Below are 5,605 nucleotides of genomic sequence, written 5' to 3' on the forward strand. Positions count from 1 at the left end.
TCTAATGAAGCTACAACACAAATCAACCTGATTCCTCTAACTAATGCACATATTCATCAAATTCTCAATTACATTGTGGCAGCACTTGTATATGACACTGTTGGTCTGTTATTGGATTGATTGCCAATGTACATTTATGGTCATTGACACTTTCACAACACAGGTCATTACAGTTTACCTCTTCATCCAATGACTTACTGTCTTACTCTCGCTAACATACAACACGGCATGCTAACATGCAAAAATGTTAGCATGCTATATAATGCTAAATGGCTGCAAGTTATCATGACAACTATATGTATAACATGCTAACATGCTAATGCTGCTCTGACATGCAATGTCTGCAGAATGGCAATAAACTAAAAAGACTATTTTGATTTGGGACTAACGCTCCAGCCTCTTGACACACCAGACCTGTAGTGACTCATATAATTAGCCTGATTTAACTATTTCTTTAATTGTGTTACATAGTGGTTTGGTAGTGACTATGTAGAAACAATCAGTATAGCTCAGATTTAAATATCTGTATCGATAATATCGGAGGTGACAGGTCACACTTCTGTATTTCTTTTATTTCTATTTCTGTAGTTTTGACAAATTCCCAAAATCTCTGAAGCCGATAAGATTATTTTACCTAGTGTATATTATAGCTAAAGGCTAACATACTGTACTACCACAATACTATGCTACCACAGCTAATTAACTTCTGTTACTTCAGGTGATGATGTCAATACAACTTGAAATGCTACAGACAACCGTTAATAGATTCATGTAATGTATAAACCACAGGTTCTTGAATCTGGGATGTTTTACGGGTCCACAATCTCACCAAGTCTGCAGACGTGATTTTCCTTATGAACACACACTGCCTATCAATTTCAGGTCCAACACGTGTGTGGCAGTGGTTTAGGGCTACTTTGCGTCTACTCTCAGGAAATCCAATAGAAACTTCATCATGCTGTCACCTCTGCCAGGCCCTGCAAACCCAGATTTAAGGGGTATGGCTTTCATCCCACCTCTATTCAGAGAGCCATTTTCTTTGATCACATTAGCTTTATTGCTCCTCTTATGGTTCCCTCTGTCTTCTCACTGCTACTCTATATCAGCCCAGGGCTATTGGTTTTCATTCTGTGGCTTCAATCTGGACCCGGACCAGGCCGAGCTAGACCAGCTTACACTGACGTTAATTCATATAAAAGCTATATGAACAGCCAAGTTCAACTCCTGACTTCACGAGCTCACTCCATCAACAGGACAAAACATTTGACAGAGTTTATTAAAAGGTAAATCAACAGTAATAATAATTTGCGGATGAATGTAGCAGTAACCATCAATTTATACTTGTGCTTCTGTGTATTCAGGTTTGTTTGACCTGATACTTTTAACAAATGTCAAAACACCTCTGAACACCATACTGTGTAGATATGAAAGTGGTTGTTTTAAGTGTAGCTTTACCTCAGTCTTCATTTAAACAGCACTGGAGGAGCTGCTGTGCAGTTTGGTTTTTGTTTCATTTCACCTTTGTTTTCCGTCAAATGAGTTGAAAGTGACTGATTTCAGAGGAAAGTACGTGCAAATCCCAACCAACTAAAGACGAGTCATGACCTGCAAAAGGCGTTGTTGGAACCAGTGGGATCCACGAAGAAGTTTCAATTCATCCCCAGTCACCGGAATCCCAGACCAGAGATTTGTCTGAGAGGCAATTTACTGTCATTTGCCGGAGAGTGCTGGCCTGATGCATAAACATCGTCCCTAATATGCCAATTCATCATCAGGCAGCCCAGGGATTCTGGGTGTGTTCTGATCAAATTTGCACCCAGCGATGATGAGGGGCATGTTGGTTTTGCTGCAGAAAAGTGCAGATCCAGCTATTTGTCACGTCAAGCTTCCACAGGGGAGGGAAGATACACGGCATAGAAATACATGAGATAGATAGGAAGCTAAGAGGCGTACCATTGCACTCTCTTTTTGTACAGCTATCACAGCTAGCATAAATTTATAGCCATGGCAGCGACTTAGCTCTGTGGATGGCTGCTGTTGGTCAGATCTACTGAATCGATCACCAGGACATTTTGTACAAACATTTATGATGCCCAGACAATGAGTCCTACTCACTTTTGGTGATCCCCTCACTTTATCTAAAGCATCACCATGAGGTTGACTTACAGTATGTGGTTTTAAGTTAAATGTCTCGCCAATTAATGGATGGACTTAACGTGAAATCAGGATGTTGAGACTAAGAGTGACATGTTAGTATTTACCTCAAACCACTGTAGTGCTGCGTACAGCATCACAGAGCTGCTAGCATGGCTGTAGAGTCGGTATGCTTCGTCTGAACCGCTCGTTGGTTGGTCATCCAGCTTCAGGATGCTCCTCAGAGGCTGCGACAGATCATTTCTGTAACTTTCCAAAACCGACAATCCAACATTGAGAAAGACACCAGGTTTTGAATTTCTCTCTCTCTCTCTTTTTTTTTTTTTTTTTTAAATTTGTTACCCAGCTATCTCTGTCAATTTTCATGTTTACCACCATGTCTCCCCTGTGGCTGTGACTGACTTTTCACCCCACCATCGAATGTACGAACTAGTACAAACTATTCTTTTCTAGTACAATGCTATTGATCCGTCTCGTGTTGCCAAAAGATCAAAACCAGTGTAAGTCTGATTCTCCGTCCTCGTGGCTCTCATCCCAATGAATTCCTACTGAAGATATAAATCATTAAAACAGGACACAAGTGCACAGTTTCATTCATTTCGTGCTTTCCTCAAACTTCTGGGAGTAAATAGTGTTTTTACAGACGAACACTGACGTGTTTTAAAGAGTTTTAGAAAAAGTGGAGCTCTGTGGCAGAGAAACAAGAATAAACAGACTCGTTAGGGTTGAAATATTGTTGGTTTTTGGTTTTTTTATGGGATTTGATGACAATGAGAAAAACATAGAGGATCAGTGACTTACCATTTATTATTGTTGACTTTTATTCATTTGCCAGATTAGTCTGTAGACTCAGAAACACTGTACATTGATCTCTGCTGCTGCTAATAATTATTACTCAGCCCTGAGCAATGCTAACACTAACACATACAAAACACCCATTTTGAGTAGCAGCCAATTCACGATCCACACATTGATTTTTAGTGGGAAAATCCAATCTAGTTGCTCTAGCTCTGTGGTGCAGCATCATCCTTCAGAGCCCAGAGAACGGCCTTCTGGGAACAGGAAGTGAATCAGAGTCTGCAGTGGACAGACAGACACTGATGGCTCCCATCTGGCTGTTCTTTAAGTATTCCATCCAATCAAATTAGGGTTGATTGATCAACAGGCGCTGCCATTGGATGGTGGTCATGGCAATATAAATCACCCTCTGCCATCAATATGGATGGGTTTTCAGAGGAGGAGCAATAATGACAAAGCGTACATGAAATCCAAGGAACTTGACTTCCTCATGTCCAATATACAGTTTACTAATTTGAGGTTTCTGTTAGCGAGGAGCCGAAGCGCTCAAAGATGAATGTGACAAACAAACAGAAATATTCATGTTATCGCCTGGTATCATAAAGTTATTTATTGGCCTCAGTGTAAGCTGTTGTTTTTACTCATATTATCAGCTGTTGTTTTGCACCTTTACTCTGAAATGAGGCTTTTCCTGAACACAATAAACAGTAGATAACAATACTTTTCCATCTTTTGTTAAAGAAGAAACATCTTAAGATCTGTTTTAGAGTTAATCTGACTGAACATTATTTCTCATTTCAGACAGTTTCCTTCTTCATTATTCACAAATTATTAGTAACGAGACCCAGTAGAGCTGCACAGTATTTTCTATCAATTAATTATCAATAATTTTCATACTTCAGTCCATTTCAATACCACTTTTCTTTTTTGCTTTTAATAGGAATTATTTATGAGAAATGCTTCCAGCTTGAGTTGCACAAATATGAAATTAGCGAAGTAAAATGGCTCTTTTATCGAACCATTTGGATTAATACTGTATCATTCATATCAACTGCAGGTTGAGAGTCTGATTAAAGCACAATAACACATCAAAAGACAAACAAGCAAATGATACAAACAAATAAAAGTAAGTAAAATTAAGTGAGTGGAAACAAAATATATTTATTTTTGTACTTGGTTTATTCTTACAGCAGGAAAGCTAGCTAGCTAAAGTAATGTTCTACTGCGTATAACATAAGATAAAGAGTCTGTGCGTGCTGTCAAGTGTAGAATCTATAATATCTATGTTGTAGTTCTATTTCATGCAGTTCTGGTTTAAAAGTCAAGTTAAAAAACTACAAAACTCCAAGCAAATGCATCTGAAAAACATGACACAGTATCAGTTACAACTGAGTGAATAAACTCCAACTGATCTGCAGTAGCTAAGTACTAAATACTTCAGTACAATTATGAGGTAATAGTATTTTTACTTGAGTATTTCCAATTTACGTTACTTTATTCTTCTACTCCACGACATTTCAGAGGGAAATATTCTACATTTTAATTATTTTTTTGGAAGCTTTAGTTAATATTAACTCAGCCCCTTAGCCCTGCTTTTATCAGCTGCAACATTAGTGTTGATTACACATTACTGCATCAATAATCATATTCCAATAACGTAATAAACACAACATTAATCTGCATAATGAGTAGGCTGCTTTTACTTTTGGTAATGTGTGTGTTTCTTAATGCTAATACATTTATCCTTTTCAATTTTGGATGGAGTTTTGAAGGTAGGACTTGCGTGAAAGTAACTTGAAGGAGGAAAACAACCTGATTTGACATGTAGACGAGCTCTAAATGTTGCCTGTGCTCATCAGGATGACCTCAGAGAGAGGTTCAATCACCACTAGCCTGAGGTGTATTTGAAGTAGTCCTACAGTGTGTTCATTTAAAGTTGTAAAGTCAGAGAAAGCTGAGTTTTAAATAAGTGTGCTCGTTGCTGAAAGGCCCTGCTCACCCACACAGGTGTTTTCAGTCACGGGTGGTTAGACGGCGGCTCAGGTTGAAGCTGGGTGGAGCCGCAGGAAGTTTGCTGAGGAAAGAATCATAAAGGTTTAAGTTGCTCCATCCAAACAGGTGCATGGAGAGGTTAATGAGGCAGATGCCAATTAGACACACCTGATTAGTAGAGGCCTAATCAGCCACAATAACTCAAAACACCTGTGTGGATGAACAGTGGAGGCGGCTTTAAGAAATGTGTATTAAATGTTGGTCGTTGTTATAATATTGAATCATCACAGTCAACATGCAGCACGATCATTCAAGGATGTGTTCAATTATTGATGAATGATTGTGTTTATTTGAAACAACATGACCAGACTGTGTCCCCTGTCGTGTGGCGGGACTACTGCCGACCCTCGTTGGGACTCTTTTGACTATATGGAAATAATAATTCATAGAAGCCGCCTGATGGTTTATGCAGATGGAGGCTGGGGGCAAAATAAAAGAGTCTCATGTAGAACTGAGGCCATGTGTTTTAAAAGAATATGAAATTGAGAAGGGGGGGGTGCATGCATGAGGCGAGACAAATTAGCAGCTTTAGAAACTGATAGCAGGTGTTTACATGTGGTTTCTTTTGCATATTATAATGTGGAAGTAGGGGGTGGGGGAT

The sequence above is a fragment of the Seriola lalandi genome, unplaced genomic scaffold (assembly GCF_002814215.2).
Source record: "Seriola lalandi dorsalis isolate HSWRI2012SDOR001 ecotype SW California unplaced genomic scaffold, Sedor1 jcf7180002054940, whole genome shotgun sequence".
Lineage (NCBI taxonomy): Eukaryota > Metazoa > Chordata > Actinopteri > Carangiformes > Carangidae > Seriola > Seriola lalandi.